At 40.5% G+C, this 20,416-nt stretch overlaps 1 long non-coding RNA gene across 1 annotated transcript in view; it reads right to left on the bottom strand.

Annotated features, from left to right (window-relative positions):
- Window positions 1-1,260: 1,260 nt before the first annotated feature.
- Window positions 1,261-20,416, bottom strand: part of LOC109367880 — a 32,265-nt gene continuing 13,109 nt past the window's right edge. The window contains exon 2 of the long non-coding RNA XR_002115428.2: window positions 1,261-4,296. This is a non-coding gene — a long non-coding RNA (uncharacterized LOC109367880). The remainder of the gene's footprint in view (window positions 4,297-20,416) is intronic.

Raw genomic sequence — 20,416 nt, 5'->3', positions numbered from 1 at the left:
CCCGTGTTTAGCCTGAGCAGCCATCAGCCACACTCCCCATGGCCCCGGTGAGGCTGCGGCTGCCTGGCCTTCAGTGCTGGAGCATTGGGGATGAGCCGTGAAACTTTCCTCCTAATTCCTAAGTTGCTTTGTGCCCTGAAACTTGAAAGAGTTGCACTTTCCAAAGTACTTGGCTTTACAAAGTACTTGTAATTCTGAGTATTTTTATTACCCACGTGAAGGCTTACAGCACTGTAACTTCATGGACTTCTTGCAGAATTATTCTTGATTTCTATCCATGTAAGATGAGGATCATATTCCAGGACTTTTCAACCTGGGACCATTATATTTTCAATTGAAAGCATCAGCATTTAGTCTGTATACATTTCCAAACCTAAATTATTCTGAACTTCGAGTTCCACCAATTTACTTCATTGATATTTTGATTTCTTGGCCTGTTTTAGGACGGAAATTAAAGTTGAAATATATAAGAATTCCCTCCAGATTGGAAATTCTGCTTTTAGAGCAGATCTTATGCAGCACAGGATTCTTCTGTTGCCTAATTTAACGTATATATATACGTACACCTCTCTGATGAGCACCTTGGGACCCTGACTGAAAGTTCATTACAATTGAGTGTTCCTTGTAACAGCATTTGGCAATTTACCAATAAATGGAGAAATATCCAGTTTTAATCCAGCAGGAACTGTGTAGTAACTTCAAGGGGAAACTTCATATTGTCCAACTATTAAAAATATCTTATAACGAATAAAATATATAATCAAAAAAAGAAAACCTGTTTACAAGCTAAATCTGGCTTGCAGTGAAGAAAGAAAGCAAGACAAGTAAAATCAATGATACCCAGGTCAGTTTGATGTCCTTGGGATTTTTCTGTGTGGGAATTTGGCACAAGAAGATCTGCCGTGGCAAAATTAGAGTGTTTTGAGCATGCTGAGCATCCCTTTTAAGCTCCCCCAGGCAGCTGTTTCACACTCCCCTCTTCTCACTGCATGCCTCCTCTTCATCTCTGATGTTTGGAGTTGCCTCTCTGCTGACCTTCCTCTTTCACAAACCAACTTCTCCTCTGCCTTGCAGGCTTTGCTTTAAACAAAGACCTATCTTTAAACATTTAATTCAAGAACTTTGCTTCATTTTTTAATTTCCTCTTCTCCTCCTCTTTCTCCTCTATCACCAGGACTGTGACACTGCAAAGGAGGAGCCCTTAGAGAAAGGAAGGGAGGGTGAGAGGGAATACGCAGAGTAGTCATTTAACTTTCTCTCTTTTCCTCCATCTAATGCTGGAATCTTTCTAATTCCAGTTGGAGAAAAGTGAAATTTTTTTCTTCTGGTGTCCTGGCAGCATGTTAGCTTAAAGCTCCCATTCCCTCAGAGGGCAGTGGGGGACAACGAGTGTTGAGCACCTCTGAAAATCCTCCTACTTAGGAAACCCTGCCTGGAAAAGCTGGGCTAGGTCAGGGTTGTCCCCATGAGGCCACAGATCTTCTATGAGTTGGGCCTGGGCTCACCTGACATATGCCAGCCCCATGGCTCAGCTTGTCTTTTGCTATTTTTGTCTTTTCCTTAGGGAGACAGCTTGGCCGCTTAACACAACACTTAATTCTCAGGTCACGATCTCTATGTCTTTAGGTCACAGGGGAATTCTGGCTTGCCAAGTGTTAAACCTTCTGTGTTTCTAAACGCTAAACCTTAATGTGGTTACTGCTCTGTGTTTTGTTTCAGTATTGTGAAGACTGTGACATATAGCTTAAGGGTGCTGCAGACGCTAACTCCAGCTTTGTTTAAGGCATCAGAGCTAAAAATGTTTCCTGCTACTAACACATTATGGAAATGTGGGATGCTGTATGCTTTGTAAACATAAAACTTGCATGTTAAGAGAATGAGCTATTTTATATTTCCTTGCCAAGGGAAATATTTGCTTAATTTATTTTCTAAAACTGATTTGCACATCATTTAAAAAAAAGAAGAAAAAAAAACACAAAAAAACCCTATTTTTGTTAGTTTCTGTGTGAATTAGGGGATGGAATCTTAAATTTATTTTAAAAGTAGTAACCACATCATGCAACCGTTTCTACAGGATGTGGGAGTGCTGACCTCTTTAGTCACTTGTAAAGCACAGCACGGCTCAGTCGGGATGCCTGGTTGGCTTTTCCAGTTGCTGCAGCACTGGCAGCCAGCAGGTGAATGACATGTGGGCAAAACATGCTCTTTTCAGAGTCTTCCCATCATCTTACTCGTTTCTCTGATAGCTTTGGATCAGCGCAAATTTTGTGTTCCTCTGAGCATCTGCTGACCTCAGTGACCTGCTGAAGACAATAAACCTCTGCTGACCTCAGTGATTTCCCTAAGAACTGTGGTATGTATGGCGGCTTTCCTGTCCTTTAAGGACCTGTCCCAAAACTCACTTTGTTAATGGCAAGCCTCTAACTGACCTAAACAGGCTTTGAGTCTTACTGCAGAATTTGCTAGTGTCATACAAAGGAGATTTTGTATCCTAACATGTTTTAATCAGTACCTTTCTGCTTCTGAACAGAGAAGGTAAAGCTTTACTTTCTTGGAAGTCAGTTCCCTGAAATGGAATCTTATGTAAGATTCTATGAATGACTATTCTGAAAGCACTGAGCATTGTTCAAAAAGCCAGTTGGCAAATTTTTAATCTGGTTATAAAAATTTGTGCGAATCTTTCAAGGTAAGGAAGAAAAGGAAATGCTGAGCTAAGAAATTTAATTACTCTCTAGAGCATTGTAATAAAGAAGAGAGAACATACCAAACTGCCAGAGAGCCATGCAGTCACATTGTCTCTTGTAAGTTTGTGTTTGCCTGGACTCCAACCAGTGCCTGGTTGTGCACTATATATTTGCAGGTAGTATTTGATTTTGTTTGGACCTCCAGAGCCACCTCTGCTCTAAGTGGAGGATATGCAGACATGTTACTCTACTTAGATATATGAGGGAGTTTTACGCAGACACATGCTTGAACAAGATCTTGCCATAAAAAACAGTGATTATTTTGCCATCTATGATATGTATTGGTTAAGGGGTGAGACGTATACAACACAGAACTTGCTTTTCTGTTGTTCTAGAGAAATTTCTGGCTCTTTACAGTGTGTTATTATAAAGAGCCAAATTCTGATCTCACTTGTAAATATGAAACCTTTATGGAATATAAGAGGCTCAAATGCATGTAAATGAGAACAGGACTTTACTTCATTCTTTAGAAATTTTCAACAAAGTAGTGCCATAGGGAAACAGAACTGAAAGACTTCTCAACAGATCTTCAGTCTTTGGTTTGGATCAAGGTAGAATCAGTTATGTCTGTATCACTTCTGAGGCAGTGCATTTCAGTTGTACTAGAAGATAATCAGTACTGTAGACTCCGTTCCTTTCCCAGTCAATATTTTTTAGTGCCTCTCTGTAAGACATTCCATATGTCAAACCTTAATCTTCTCTACCGCACCCTTAATCCAACTATTTTTTGTTCTGTCTACCAAGAAATATTGCACTATTAATTGATTTCTGTTTTATTAGGAATATTTTTTGATGTTTTCTACTTGAAGGTTCTCACAGATGTGTTTTCCGACAGAACAATTGTAATTTAATTAAGGTGCTATGGAGGAACAAGAATAGAAACTGTTACATCTACTGACAACAATCATATTTGATTGCTTATCAGTGTAATAGAAAAATGATTTAATTAAACGACTCTGCTTATTCAAATGGGTTTGCAGTTTGAGTTTGCCATTCCTGTTCATGGAGCCAAAACTGTTTGGTTTTGGGGATTCCAGAAATTCATTTATTTCCAAGAATAGCTATTGTCAGCAGAATGGTAGTAAGGTTGCATGACCTGTGCGAGGATGTGACAAGAATTTCCATTCCTGAAGAGACAAGAATTGAAAGGAAGTTGTATGTGCTCATAGTGCTGTGTAACTACTCATACAGTGTCAATGAATGCAAAGAGAGAGCAGCTCACTGCAGGACAGAGGAGCTTTTAAGAGACTAGCTAGTGAACAGTGAGAAGGGGATTGTTCAAGGCAGCCCACTACGGACTTGGTCAAAGAGATGAAAACTATCTTTGTGTAAAGGAAACTTTCTAGAAATGCCTCACCACTGGCTCTGTTTCACTGATGTTAGTAAGACTGGAAGAACTAGCAATAGACTAAAGGATTCAAAGCGTTGAGTGGGAGTTTTGTGCTGTGCCATATTGGTGGAGCTGGAGAAAGTTCTTGCAACAGTCAATTGGAAATCCTCAGTAAATATCCCTAGTGTAGACAGGGTCCCATTGAGCCGTTAGGGATTAAATCTGCAGGAAATAAAGAGGGGGAGGGAGTGTGAGAGACGCAGTACAGACCGTTCCTAATAGGAGTAAAACTGCACATAGCCCAGAATACAATATATGGAATATAATTGAAAAAGATGTTTTGAATGAACAATAACCTTTAAATTCTTTAGTGTGTGTTCTCTGAGCTGTAGAATGTTCTGATTGTTAAGGCAATTAGCTTTTAAAAATAGTTATTTTTTTGGATTTTAATTACATGCTGCATTTTGCCTTTGTTATTAGATGGGGTCAGTAAGGTTACTGAAGTAATTATTGCGCTCTGCTTGGCACTGGTTAAAGCATAACTGGAGTGACTGTGTTCAATTCTGTATGAAGAAATGTGGAAAAACCAAAGAATTTAGGGGAGTGTAAGAAAGATAGTAAGAAATTTGGCATTCAGATCTAAGAGGAAAGGTTAAGATAACTTGGCACCTTTAGCCTAAAGGGAAGAAGAGTGTGGGGAACATAATAACGGGAGACATAAAGGAATGTTATAAAGAGGACAAGAATCAATTATTCTCATTAGTCAACAAGGATGAGACAAATAATAATTGGCTGAAGCAGAAGGGAGGTTTTAGGTTAAATATTAGGCAAACTCTGGAAGAAGCGTTTGGCATTTGGACAAGCTGCCAAGAACCGTTGGACAATTGCTGTCGTTGGAGTTATTCAAGGCCAGGCGCCCATCTACAGGAACAGTTATAGAATAATTAAATCAATCCTATCACAGGCAGAGGGGTGGGCAAGGGGTCCTTCTGGCCTCAGTGACCAGCAGTTTGTTATGGATCTACCTTTTCAGGATCTTTCCCAATCTTATTTTGTAAACTATGGAGTCTGCTCTGAGGGGGAGAGCAACATTTTAAAGCAGCTCTTCGTAGGGTCAGAAAACATATGAGACATAAAATTATTCCCTGATCTGTGGCCATGCATTTCTTTTTACAGCTTCTTAGAATCAGACTTCCTTTCCTCTGTGTGTCTCTGCTTTGTCCCTTTGAAAATATGAGCTCTGGGAAAATAAAGTAGAAACCAAAACCAAGTAGAATGGCTTTGGAATTATTCGTTGCTATTCACTGCTTTATGGCAGCTTTTAGAAGTTGAATTGTAAATAACCTCTGTGTTTTATTGACAATATGCTCTTCATCATCCCTACTACTTATATGGAAGAAAGTGATTATGCTTAGAGCAAGCTCTGCCTTCCTCATGTCAGCAGACCTCTTCCCACTGGCTCTTTGGTATACTCAAAGCAAGCTAGGAGTAACTGAAAAAGTTACTCTGGTACACAATTCTTACCAGCAGGATTTGGCCCAAACAGTGGCCTGGACAGATTCTGTTTCTAGCTGAATGACAAACACCAAGGGATGGCTCCAACTGCTCAGCACTATGTTTACAAACAGAGAAGACCATTTTTAGAGGTACATTGGGCTGTTTTCTACACATCTGAGATTAGAATCTGGCTGCCCGATGAGACAGCTTACATGCACTCTGTGAGGCACTGCAGAGATGATAAAAAGGGCAGTGAGCTAATTTGTATTGCTAATAGTGGTCTTAAAGTGGTAATTACATGTGCAATTATAAACCATGAGCCCAGCCTGTTTATTTTTCCCCTCTAGTGCTAATGAAAACCAAAGTAGTCTTGGTGTTTGTTAGATCCCGAATGCACTGGAAGCAATCATTCAGCTGACTAACTGAAGGCAATGGCACGGCATGACTCTGCTTTGGTTAAAAATTAAATTATATAAAAATAAATAATAAAGTAAAATAAAATTTCTACCAATTTTTTTTTCTTCTTTTTTTTCTTTTTTTCTTTTTTAAATTATTATTTCCTTGGCATAATGGCAAAGTCAGATGAAATCCTATTTGCTAAGTTTGGAAACACTGAGCAACCCCTACTGTCTGGAATTCCCAGTCTGACCATGCTCTGTTCACTTGCATCCTGCAACATCTCAGAAATACAGGGATAGGTTTATTGCAGAAGTTAGGTGCATCTCTAGAAGTCAGGTGACAGTCTGGGTGATGCAATTGCAATGTGGTGCACAACCTATAAAACTAAATAATAGCATGAGTCATTCCTTTTTTTTTCTTTTTTTTTCTTTTTTTTAATCTCCCTACTCTCATTTGTCACTAAACAAAAGGCACTTTGGTGCTTTGAGGTGGTGGTGTGTGAGGACCCCCCTGTGTCCTGGGAGCTGAGAAGGCTGAGCCAGGAAAATTCGCACTGAGGGACCTGCATTGGATCTGTGTGCTGGCTAGGTACTGCCAGCCATGGAATGGAAGGGACCTATGGGCACCTGTGTTTGTCTCCATCATGGACCTTTGCAAATGGTATCATGGGCTTCATCAGAAGAGTGGCCAGCAGGGACAGGGAGATGATTGTCCCTCTCTACTCTTCCCTTATGAGGCCCCATAGGGAGTACTACGTCCAGATCTGGAGCCCTCAATACAAGAAAGACAGGGAACTGTTGGAGAGGGTCCAGAGGAGGGCTGCAAAGATGATTAGAGGGCTGGACCACCTCCCCTATGAAGACAGGCTGAGGGAGCTGGACTTGTTCAACCTGGAGAAAAGAAGGCTGCGGGGTGACCTCATTGCAGCCTTTCAGTACCTAAAGGGAGCCTACAGACAGGAGGGGAATCAACTCTTTGAAAAGGTAGATAAAAGGAGGACAAGGGAAAATGGTTTTAAGTTGAGGGAGGGAAGATTTAGGTTGGATGTCAGGGGGAAGTTCTTTACAGAGAGAGTGGTGAGGTGCTGGAACAGGCTGCCCAGAGAGGCTGTGGATGCCCCATCCCTGGAGTTTAAGGCCAGGTTGGATGGGGCCCTGGGCAGCCTGGTCTAGTATTAGATATGGAGGTTGATGGCCCTGCATGTGGCAGGGGGGTTAGAGCCTGATGATCCTTGAGGTCTCTTCCAACCCAAGCCATTCTATAATTCTATGACCGTGTATGTCTAGGAACCACAGACATCTCATCTCCAGGCCTGGCTCTCCCTCGCTATGGGGATTTTCTGATCAACTTCTGCAAAAGGCCTTGCTTTCTGCTTTTAGGTAGTCAAAGGAGACCTTATCATAGCATTAACTCTATTTTTTCTCTCTAAAAGCACATTGTACTTTTGATGAGTAACTAATATTTAACGTACATTAAAAATACAAGAGCAATGGTCTTTGAATTGAATTATCCTAGGCAAATATTATTGATATATGTATGTCTAATAGTTCATCCATATAGAGGGAGGGAAATGAACCTTTTATTCCGCAATGTCTATTAAATGAGTTTATGTGCAAAACTTCATCCAGTGGTTTTTAGAACTACAAATGCTTCCTTTCTTGGCTTAGTTCTTCAGCCTCTGTTATCGTATTTTCTTGCTGACTTCTCATCCTGGACTAATTCACATGTGAATGTGAAGGGGAAGAGTACCTTCACCACCCCTTCAGAGCTGAATCTACGCAGCCTGAAGGGTCCAGGGGCTAGGCTTTCTACCCACAGAAGTGGATGACGTATTAGCAGTGATGGTGAAGCATTCCTAGCAACACTTGTACTTAATAACTCAAAGCTGCTTGATGTGGCTGTGCTTTTTCTGCTTGTGCATCCCTTTGCCTGCTAGCACCACTTTGTAACCTCATGCAGCCTCGAGACCCATCCCCCTCACTTATAATTCACTGGAGAACTTGTGACATAACTGCATTGAGGCACTGCCTGCTCTTTTTCTGTGATGTGTTTTAAACAAGATTCCTGCTACAAAGTTTAAAGAGTAGAAGAAGAAAACCCGACATGACTTTGGGGTAGCACAAACGAGTCATAGGAAACTCACTCTAGAGATATCTCCAGAGACTAGTCAAGACAAAAGTTACAGCACAAGCATTTGGAAGGGGGCCACTGCAAACAATTTGTCCTCATTCCAGTTGAGCAACTGTAAGCAGGGACATTTTCAACACAGGCCATTTAGGGACAGAAGGAAAGATTGGATGGCACTAAAAGAAACTACACAAATACATGGTGATAGGATGACTCGGCCACCCGCCACACATACTCTGCTGCTTCATTGTTCTTTCTCCTATCATCCCGACATCTGAAAAGGTTCCACCCCAGCACGGCGTCACAGCACAGCGTAGACCGGCATAAATTGACTCCAGGTGACAAAATCACCTTCCTTGGTTGGCCTTTGTTTAGCGGGGAGGGAGGGCAGGGGCCATATGTGTGGCAGGAGTTGAGGACAAGGATGTAAAAAAAAAAATGATTCCACTTGTCAAAGTGAGCAATACAATAAATGGGGGAAAAGGATGTTTAGTTCTGCTGAAGCTTTTTTTTCTTTTTTTTTTTCTCCTGTGTGAGTCTTGCGTTTAAAGGGCTCCAGTCTTCTTTCTTTTTTGAGGAAATGCTTGGAAGTAGCTATTCAAATTTCTTTAATCCTTCTCTTCCCCCTAACTTACAAGCTGTTCTTGCTCTGCTGTTTTCCTCAGCATGCCAAAGGCACCATACCTTTCCATGGAAAGTTTCTGCCACTCTCTCTGATTTTGTATTCATGCTGCATAAATAAGAACAGGACCTCCCTCCAGCACCTTGGCATGGGGTGGGGAATTGGATAGGAGGATGGTGCATGATAGAAATATTATGTAAGTGAGGGCTGGATGTCTGCAGCCTGAGCTCTAGAGAGACATTGTCCACAGATATTTTAAAATTGTCTTTTCTTTCCCCTTCAGAGCACCACATCACAATACGGTTTCATTCAGTGAGGACCTGGCATTTGGGGGCTGGATGGCTCAGCTGGCCCATATGGGGATGGGGTGCCTTTCATCTGTAGGTCACTGCTTTGAATTCTGCCCACATGGTTGGCAGCCGGGAGCCATTCTCCTCTGATGGCAGCGGAGCAGCATACACAGAATTGCTAGGAAGTCTCTGGTCCTAGACACCATGTCTAGATCGTAAAAGCTACCGTAACAATTGAGTCTAAATGGCACCCTTCTTGGCAGTTGAAGCAGAGGCCAAGCAATAAAAGGGCTACAGAGAATGGACTACTGTCTAGCATCTATAAGCTAATAGTGTGGAACGCGGGTGAGAGAGTGTGAGAAAGTATGCACAGCCTGTGAAGGCTCTTTTGGGTGAAGAAAGAGGATTTCAGTCTCCTAGACTGAAAGGCCAACACCTTTCAATAGCAGAAGAATCATTTACAAATCTGAGAACAAAGCCATTGTTTGTCCTCGTGCCTTTAACAATGCTGCTTCCTGTTGGCATCTTTTTCCTGCTAATAACACAGTCCCACAATTTGTGTCTTTGCAGTGCTGCACGAGCACTAACTAATTAATCCTTTCTCACCCCTTTGAGGCAAGTAGTTTTTTGTTTCTGATGGTCTGTAGTGGTGATGTGTTCCTTAAAACTGTTGCGAGTAAGTATAAAAATGCTACCTAAATCTGACTATACTGCATACGCTGACCTTAGGATTTCTGCATTTGGTACAGCAATTCCAGTACAGGTGGGTTACAGCCAGTTAAATGTTTTGCTGAACTGAGGTCTTAATTAAAATAGGTGAGAGCTACTTCTTGAAAAAAATTCAGATCAGAGCAAGTTTTCGCTATAATGATATGAAACAAAAAGCCACTCCTTTCTGCCCCCCCCAACAAATCAACTCCCTTTCACTGGAATAATCTCTGGCTGTCTGACCTTATTTATTCAGATGCTGACATGAATCATCATCTGAGCAAGCATTCCCTCCTACACCTGCAGTATATGGGGTTATAGTTCTCCTTGGTTTTCTGCAGCAATAAGAGCTCAGTGTTACTTGGAGCTGTCTCCATCTGGCAGGCCACAAAGTCCACAGGAGCACAGAGGTCTTTCTGTAAAAATGGAGACAGCCCAGATTGCTTTCTCTTTACACAACATCTCAAGAGGGCTCTAGACTTTTCTCTTTTGCAGCTATAGTCAAGTGTGCAGTCTCTTTCCCTCCTATCTCCTTTTTGTGTGATGACCTCTTCTTGGGGTGAAGAAGTGCGTGGGTGAGTTTGGGGGAGGGGTTGTACTTCTCAGTAAAGCCAAATTGCAGGATGCAGCACATCTTGAGCTTGGCAGCCTTTCTCACTTCCCCAAGAGGCAGCTGAAGGGCCTAAGCAGGGGTAAGACGTTATCAGCTCACTTCAAGCATGCCAGAGCGTATCCTTACACACAGATAGCGAGACACTGCCTGCTCCACAGCTGACTTCCGTGGACCAAAGGAGATTGTTTGATGGTGGTAAGGGAATATCTCATGTCATCTGTACACTATTACAAGGCTGAGTACTTAACAAAGAAGTAACTCAGCAGTGTTAGCCATAAAATATGTACAAAACTGAAGGCAGAAGTTAAACTTTATCTGCCAGTCATTCATTGTTTGGAAGGAATATCCCAAGAGAACGGCTGAATGTCAGTGTCTTAAAGATCTATACATTGCTGTTGAACTGGGTCATTTGTTACCATCTGGGATTATGCCACTAGCAGTATATGAGCATATTCACGGTACTATGCAGCTCCAGATTTCAGCCATATGGAAAAAGTGTAATATAGTGAGAAATTCAATCCTTTAATAGAATCCAGAGCACCCTCTAGAATGTTTTCCCTAGTTTTATTTCTTTGCAGCGCAGTCTTAATAACCACTGATGTAGCATTTAAATTGGAAGAGATGCAATGTCTAGATATGGTGGGAGATCTACTGATATCTGTTACTCTCTGATAGGAAAATCCCTTGCTGTTTCAGTGGAAAAACCCACCGAGCTTATTAAAGCCAGAGGAAGGGCATGGCACATCTGTGGCATGCATTAACTTCCTTTGATTCTTTTCTCTCAATAGACAGCTCCCTTCTCCCAGAAGAAATATTCACAAGTAATTTTCACTGTAGAAGTTGTCTTTGCACTTACCTCTTTCATCCATGGCTATTGTAGAATCCTAAAAGCATAAAAGAATTCTGACTTGCAACAAGATGCTGATGGTACACAGGACAGAATTCCTCCTGTATCTGCCATCTTCCCCTCTTTACAAACAACATTTGTGGTAGACGAGTCATGTTGATATTACCTCACTACCTGAATGAGATTTGATTAGTCTCTGTAAATCTATCAGCAGTGATAAGGCACTGAAATGGTTTACTGATGAGCTCAGAGGCCAAAATTACAATTATATAGTCTTGCCTGGTGGTGCCAGATCAACATGCCCAATGTTGGATACAGTAGTTGCAGTGCTATTAAGGATTTGGAGTGATGGTGAAAATGGGAGGAGATCATGTAAGAAATTAGCTCCATTGATTTAGAAGCAATGATGTCTGAAACCAGTCTCTGATGCTGGCTAAGAATCGACAGAAGTGTCTGAAGGAATTTGATACAAATCTGAGTTTGATGTCTACAGAAAAGGCTGTTCCTGAGATGTACCTGGCATGGCACTGTAGACTAATGCCAGAGAAATGCAAATATTCTGTGACAGAAATGGTGCGGTTTTCTGAGGCCAGCAGCAAATAATGTATGTTGATGTCTGGGAAAGGTACGAATAGCCACGGTTCAGTGCAAAAAAATATATTATGGCTATATCTGGCTTAAGTGCTACATAGTTCTGTGGGCTGCTAACAGATGTTGCCAGAGGAACTTGTTATGACAAGTTGTGTTGTATTTGTGAACCTTGCGATGTTACTGGCACCATCTCCTCAGGCTCCCAGCAAATGAGAGTTAACACTTGTTGAGGTAGGTTGGCAACCCATTCCAAATATCCAAAAAGCTCCATATGAGAAACTAATTTGACTCCAAACTAAGTTCAGTACCTGTGACAAATAGTCCTCTGACAGCCAGATCTGCCTCATCACTCTACAGATCCATAGAGCTGGTCAGGGTTTTTTGAAGAGCTATGCTTAGAGAGCTAGGCCAGTGGAGCAGATGAGAGTGGGGAGAGAGTACAGATTAGCAGAAAATGAGGAAAGAGATTTTGAGAGAGGCAGAGAAAGTGCAAAACAGCCAGCAGCTAAGATGTTCATGTGGCATCCACATTACTATATCTGTATTCCAAAGCAGACAAAGGAGAGATGTGATTGGATTTGGTTGGGTAGATCCCTCTGTCTCACTTATTGTAGAAAAGTTTAAACTCATGTCAATAAGCCCCAGAAAAAATTTTGTAGAAAACTAATTTTTTTTTTTTTTTTTCGAAAAGCAACCCAGTTGCATCTGTCAAGTGATTTTCTCACCTCATGTAAACTTCGTGGGAAAGCAAATAAGCAATGTGGTACTTATCTCAGTGAATCAGGCTGGTAGAGGATGAGTTTCCCACACAGTGAAATAAAGAAATCCATGGCAATGATGTAGGGCAGTTAGAAAGTTTCTGGAGAAGGGGAAAAAAACAGCAGTATTTTGTAAGTCAGGTGGAAAAAAAACCTATATTGTGTTACTTGGTTATTTTTCTTTCCAACTGGACAAAAAGAGAGAACAATACTGAAGATCACCTTGGAGGAAATTTTCATTTCATTGGCCCTTCCTAGTGAGTAGACAGAAATGAGGAAGAATGAACAAAGGCTCCTTCTTAAGGACAGAATTGGTAATGGGCACAGAATAATAGCCACCCATCTTTCTTGGTTTGTGAGTCAAAGCGTAACTGTGATGTAGCCTTCTTCATCTCTCAATTACTTGACAGAACAATAACACTGAAAATATAAATGGAGTGATAAAATAAACAATTCATCTACAGTTTCTTATAATCTAGCTGACTCTTTTCTCCCAAGTACAGCCTGCCTAGTTTGTCAAAAACAACAGTCTTCTGAGCTTGGGGAGAGAAATGCATTAAGCAAGAGCGAAGAGGCATTTCAGTCACTTTGCAAAAACTAGATCCTTAGTCTCTTGGTGTATTAGATATGTTAAAAATAACTTCATGTCACTCTCTTTGATTGAGAGCCACATGATTACACTGGTCAAAGGAATGGCTTGGGCCATTACTGCCAAGAGAGAGAGCTGATGTAGACCACAACTGGCTTATTCCAAAAAGCAAATAACCCTGAAGGTCTGATCTACAAAAGTGCTGAAGTAAAAGGGAGTTGTGGTTGCTCAGCACTTCCATGGATCAGGCTTCTCTTGTCCTCATTAGCCACACTGCTGCAAACTCCTATAAATCCTGCCGTTCCTTTTTGTGCATCATTGTGCCGGAGAAGCCCAACATCTGCCCTCTGCTGATATCCCAACACCTCCCACCTGAGCTTTGGCCCTGGCCCAGAAACTGCCCCAGCTGTTCTGAGGACAGAGCAGGGGATTACTAGGTAGCCTCTGCTCCTGAGGTGCAGCAGGAGGCTCTCTACCACCCCAAATCCTGTAGTCCTTCACTGAATGAAAGCTCCTGAAATTCACATCATTGGTATTCATTTTTGGTAGCCTAACATCTGCGGATGCCTAATTTTACTAATCCTGCCTATGACTGGCTCAGGCAGGCTGACTGAGGCAACTGCAGAAAAATGGAGATAACATATGCAAGATCAGGAAAAAAGCCAAACTCCCAAAAGACTGATGAAGTCAAATGAACAGGTTTCTGGGCTCTGGATGTGTCAAGTTTGCCATCTAGTTACTAGTCAGGGCTTGTTCCAGGTAGAAAATAAAGAGTAAATAATCCAGTACCACATAAAAGAGAAACAGGCTTACGGGAACTCTTGACAAATGAGAGAAAGACTTCCAATGGTATTTTAATTGAGGTGCTTGGAAAACAATACGATAAAAATATGTGAATTCCTGAAGTTATTTTATTTGGCTGTAAAAATAATTGTGTACAGGAGTACAAGTGATGAAGTGTTACTGCAACAGTGGAGTTGAAAGCTCTGGGTCCCACTCTCAAATACAATGAGGTTGTTAGCATGAGGTTCTCTTGGCACGTAACGTGATCTGGTAAAAGTTTGACCAGTGAAGTGAAAGCCAGGGCATCGTAAGTTCTGTGCTGTTTTGTTCTTTGATTGATTGGGTAAGGCACAGATTGGCACAAATTGCCATTTTCAATCTCAGTTTATCCATCTGTTTGTGGAGACACATAGATCACAATGATGATTAATTATTGTAACCTATTTAAAGCTTCTCAGGTGTAAGGTATTACAGAAAAATGCAAAGTCTATTGTTCCTAATCTAAATTACTGTAGAATAATTTCGATATCGGTAGTCCAGTATTTTGTCTGAAATATTAGCTGTGAATAATATTTTGCCTTCATACACAGAGACATGTTCTAACTGCAAAACAGTACTCTCTTTACTTTCTAGTAAAGATTTTTGTGTGTGGTTTGGCATTTAAAATAAGGCTGCAGCACTGTTGAGCATTGATTTAGTTCACATCTCCAATTTGGTTACTTGTTGTGAGACATGTAAGACACTGATTGGCAGCTAAAATGCTGCTTATAACACTAGTGAACAGCTTATTCACAATATGAAAAACCGCTTAGAGTTACAAACCAGGGTTGTTCATTATAATAAATGCTATTTTTTGACACAGGAATGGCTCATCTTTAATTTCAGTTTTAGTATGTAAAAGAGGATGCCTGCGGCTATGAAAGTACCATCATTTGCAATGGAGGAAATGTAGATTGAGTTATGTGTCTTCTGCTGAGCATGCAACTTCTTTTGAAATACTTTGGCTCTTTCAACAGAACAAGATGCTGGGTTCGTGTAAAAAGTTAGAAATGGGCTGGGTGATTATACTTTTAATCTCTCTGAGCTCGGAAGCTAGAAGCACTCGTTGAAGAGGATGGGATATAGCTCTGTTGGTCTCTGAGTTGCACTGTGATCAGTTTTTGAGTCAGTGCTGAACCAAGCTCCCCTGGCCTAGCTAGGTTATGTCCCAGAGAGGACCTGCTGCTCACCTGCAACCTTGCTGTCCTGCTGCCACAGGCACTGGGATGCTGTCATAGGGCACTCTGCCAAGGGGGCAGGAGCATGGCAGAGAACGTGGAGAATAGGGCAGGGCAACATATGCACTGCATGTTGAATATCATAGTGAGGAATGCAACGCGCCTGGGAAGGAAGGGAGCTGGTCCTGGGCCAAGGAGTATGCATTTTCACCAAGAATATAATACTGTATATGAGTAACCTGTGTTGATATGCTGAAGGAAAACTCATCTCAATACCCTAGACTAAATAAAGGGAATTAGGAGCCCGTGTCAGAAGCAGCCAATGCCCCTTTGCTGAGGGCAGCTATGTTTGTCAGTGAGATAAGACAAGTGTCAAAAAGAAACAATATCTCCAGGATATCCACCACAACCTGTGTGTCAGCAACCTGCTGAGGCAAAGTAGCTCCAAGCAGCCCTGTACCTTGGCCTGGAACTGACCAACGTGTGTTGGCATTGCAGTAAAATTCAAGGATCCAGTCATTGCTGTGACTTCCCTTGGAACTGTCCCATCTCTTCAGGGCGTTTCTGACCCCAAACCACCAGCTTTGTTCACCCTGAGCAAAGTTGCTGTGGGCTGAACAACAGTAGGGCTGCCGCAGGCTCTCAGCAGGTTGGGGCTGCCCTCCTCTTGGACAGGACTGGCAAGAGGTGACACCTTCTTCCCTTTCACTGCCTCAGGCCTAGTTCTCTCCTCGCTAATTTTAGTCTTATGTAATTCAATTACTTTGGTGAAGTTGCCTCCTGATTTATATTGGTGTGAGTGAATGGGTAGCAGCCCTTGAGGCTTTGACTGAAGTATAATGTTACACTATTTCTGGACATCATCATGTGCTGGTTGTGCAACAGATAAGAATAATGTTTGGTAAATCATTAGTACTTCAGTTTAATTTGTGCTAAAATCATCAGCTACATCCCATTTAGTTTCTAAAGCCTCCTCATTATTGCTGCAGACACCAGACCCATGACCTGCTTTCCACTCTGTGAGGGAAGGATAAGTGAATTTAATGCGATCTCTGTTAAAAAAGTCTGCTGTTGCTCCCTTGAAATCAGGTGATGTCTTATTATTGACTTCAGTGAAGGTAGGATCAAGTCCAAATTTCAAGCACTTAATTTTCCAGCGCAGGGTAAGGGAAGCAAGACTTAAACTTCTGCACTTCTTTGGCAAGTAATGAATGGGACCTCATTATCTCTGTTAGGACGTGACTTAACAGATGTTTACATGCTGAAAGTATGCCACCGATAGACTGGCTCTGACCTGAACTGTGAAACGTGCTCTGAGAGTGAGAGACTTTCAAGACACTTCATTCATTCTCATATTGTGAATGATTTTGTCAATGAATGGGACAACTGACCTTGGTGACCTGGTACCAGCATTCCCCTCTAGGTACAAGCACATAGCCATACTGTCACTATTGACCATTATTTCTGTATTCTTTTCAGATGAAAAATCATCCGCAGCAGCATTTAGCAGAATTTCTTCTATTATTATGGCCCTCTTAATTTACAAATAACTTATTGTCTCTTACGAAAACAGTAGATAAAGAATGCAGAAAAGTTTGGTCTGACATTCTGAATATACATTTGGTAAAATGCTACAACGCAAGAAACTACAAAATACATGTGATGAACCATATTGCTTATTAGAGGTAAAATACTAATAGCGCAGGAATAGAAATAGTTTGACCGTGAAAGTTCATTTTATTCCAGCAAAATATTCCCATAACTCTATTTTTTTAGAGGTATTATGAGCCTAAAATTAGTAATCTATGCATGCCTCTCAAGAATGTCTATGACAGATATTCCATAGAAAGCTTGTTATGAGTACGTAATAAGAGACAATGATTTATGGATTTATTCTTACAAAACTCTTCTGACTCAGATAAATACTGTTATTGCTGTTCTGCAGATGGGTAAATTGAGGGACTGAAAGCTTAAGTAGCACGCATGGGATCACCCAACAAGTCTAGAGAAAATAGACTGGAACCAGAACGTTGTATTTCTATTTTCATGTTCTGTAAGTGTTAGATCATCTCTCTCCCATGATTAGCTGCTATTCTGGCATGAACTCAGGACCATTATGATAGGGCTGTTTTTCATACAATGGGATGAGACTGCCATGGCTTTAATTGCAAGCATGTGTTCGCTCTTTTATGGCATTGTGATTGTTATGTAAGGTAATGTGTGAATTTAATGGATTTTAAATTATGAGTTTACATTACAACCACTTTAGTGCAGGGAAAATTTTCTTCCTAGGTGTCCACACTGCCCTAAATAACTTGAAGTCCTAATTAGTGATTGGACTTTGGAATTAGTAGACCAATGCAAAACTAAAAGTAATTATCAGATTGTATTTATTCAAGGTTGAAGTTGTTTTAAATTTAGAGGAGGAAATTCCACCTGTACGAATTTACAGAAAAGATCCACAGGTTTAACTTCTAGGCAAACGTGGTCTTCGTATAATTTAGATCCGACAGGGTACACGCTCCCAAACTTATATGTCTGAACAAATGACCTACAACACATGCTGCTAAATTTTGGAAAATTAATATAATCTTTTGGAGAAGGTTGTGATGATTTCAGAAATGAATAAATGATGGTATATTTATAGCTGCTTTTCAAAGAAAAGAAAGGTAGCCAATCCTTATGACTAATAACCATTATTTAAAGTACAATCAGAGACGCTCCTTGTAAATTTTTAGCCAGAGTCTTGGCAAGACTTAGTGCCCAAGAAAAGGATATCTATATTGGGAATCAGCTGCTCTTACACAATATTTGTGATGATTTGGAACCACTTAAAAACAAGGAGTTGGTGATATAATACATTCTTTGGATTTGGAGATGTTCCCCTTATTCCTGTTTTGAATTAAGAGAATATATTGGTGGTTTAGTTAAATGTCTCTTAGTTAAAATTATACCTCTTTCTTTGTCTTCGATTGAAGCCAGATTTGTTTCTTTCAGTGAAAAAACTAGTTAAATAAAAAATACAGGTGTGAAGAATTTCAGATTCTCAAAGTGTTAAGTCATTTCTGCGTTCCAGTGGATTTCATACTGGTCTGCTGACCACCAGAGACTTGGGGAGTGTCTGCTGGAGGTCTACAGAGGAACTGGAAGGTTGGATAGAATCTTTGGATAGAATCTTTTTTGATAGATTTTTTTTTTTCCCCAACAGTTTAACAGTGTTACAAGTAGCTGAAAATGCATTAAATATTTTTCAGCTAGCTCTTTTAAATGTTAACAGTTGTACTTGACTCAGGGCTGTTCTTCAGCCACCTGTAGTCCAAAACTCCTTAGGACTCTTCTAGCCTATGTCATGCTTTAAAACCTGTTGGTAAATGCAAACATCTGATTTCACTAAGTGATTGAGATGTGATTATATCAGTATGAGAAGGCAAATGGGACTCTAATGAATTGTATAAAGGTTACTCAGAGGACATGCTGATTGCAAGATACCCTACTACACCTAATGATTATCATAGTGTGGAAGACAAGTAAAATTATTTCTTTAAGCTCAAATAACTGAATAATAAAATGAAGATACGGTCTTTGTTCCCTTAATAGAGCACTTAATATCTAATCCAAAAAGCTTATAAACAATAGAAAATAACAAGTGTATATAGCAGTACTATAACAGTAGCTCCTTTTATGATGTAAATGATCATACTGCGTACTGGCTTTTGGATCAATAATTGTAAACACACGGTGAGTCAAGAGGTTATGATACAGTCTGCTCCTTCAAAACTCAATTCAGTGTGTGTCTTACTGGCCCAGAAATTAGCCCGAGCAACATTTAGACATCCATACGTATGGCATTTCTAGAGTTTGTGTTTGGAAAGAAGTTTGATAGTGAAGCCAATGTTTTCACACTGAATCTAGAAGGCAGAAAACCGTTTCACTTTTCTTATACTTCTGAGGCTGAGAGCTTACCGCAGCAGGGAGAGGCAAGGACTATCAAAATTGTTTTTGCTACGGAGTATGCTTATAAATCATAGATTTCACAGTGGTACTTATATAGAGTCTATGATGGCAATTGTTTGTCCGTTACAACTGGGAGTACTAAAAGGATTTGTCACTGGAATTCCTGAGATGAGAATAATCTTTGACCCTTTTTGAGCTGAGGCAATACAAAATTACAGAGGAAAATAAAATGCAGTTAAACCCTGAGCAAAGAAATAGACACAATTGAGGGACTCCACTCCAGGTGACTGGTCTAAAAGAAGAAATTAATTTCAGTAGGCATAAGAGATCAATAATGAATTGACAAAAGCAATTAGCCAAAGCCATTACTTGGGAATCATTAGAAAACTAACTGTTTCCACTTGCTCAATCTAACAATTTAAATTTCTGAGGGCGGGAAAGACTTATTGCCATGAATAAACTGTGAAATGTATCTTTAAAATTAAGTTTTTAATTAGAACTGGCAGTTCTGAACCTGCTGTTGGCAGGAGCCAACCTACTGAAAAGGAGCCCAATGCAATAGACTGTAAAGTGTGCTTGCTTGCTGCTTTAGCATTTAACTTTTTTTTTTTTTTTTTTAATTAAAGGACACAGCCTTTAAAACTGAAAGTTGTGTTTCAACACCAACATTACAAGATTTTTTTCTCTGTGGTCAAAGCAGTTTGGGAATTTCAATCAGCATTTCTTACAGTAAGTGCCAAATACAGCTGATTTTCTGAAGAAATGAGCATGTTTTAGAGAAACAACAACAAAACGAAAAAAAAAGAAAAAAAAAAAAAGACAAAAGCACCTGCTGTAACAGACTCCATGATATAAATGCCATCCTACAACCCACAGTTGGACTGCTGGCATGAGTAATCCTTCATTGATTGTGACCTGATACAAACAACACGCTAAATTGCAGTTTGCTTAAATTGTATTGTCTGTCTAAGGACTTAAAATGTGTGCCTAAAATTGAATATCTGCCTTTTAAATAGGAACTATGCATGACACCTACTTGGCAGGAGTTGCCTGTTTATTTGAAAATACGCCTCACTGCATATTCCCGAGAAAGAGTAGTGCTAATGCAGTTAAAAATCCTATCCTAGGCTAAATACAATAGGTGAATATGTTGTTTTTGTGAACTTTCATGGCTGGGAGTGAAGCAGCTGATGTTAGGGGCCAAAAGGTTAGATGAATAAAAGAGCCAAGTGTCCCATGCCACCTGTCTCTGTTCATTCTTCCAAGAAGCATGAGTCTGTCTCTACTTCCCTTCCGCCTGTGGTTTAGGAACCTTGGTGGCTTCTGCATTCCTCCCCTTTTTTTTTT

This window comes from Meleagris gallopavo, chromosome 5 (genome assembly GCF_000146605.3).
Source record: "Meleagris gallopavo isolate NT-WF06-2002-E0010 breed Aviagen turkey brand Nicholas breeding stock chromosome 5, Turkey_5.1, whole genome shotgun sequence".
NCBI classification, from domain to species: Eukaryota; Metazoa; Chordata; class Aves; order Galliformes; family Phasianidae; genus Meleagris; species Meleagris gallopavo.
The sequence above is the reverse complement of the archived record's forward strand: the minus strand, read 5'-3'. Positions and strand labels throughout refer to the sequence as shown.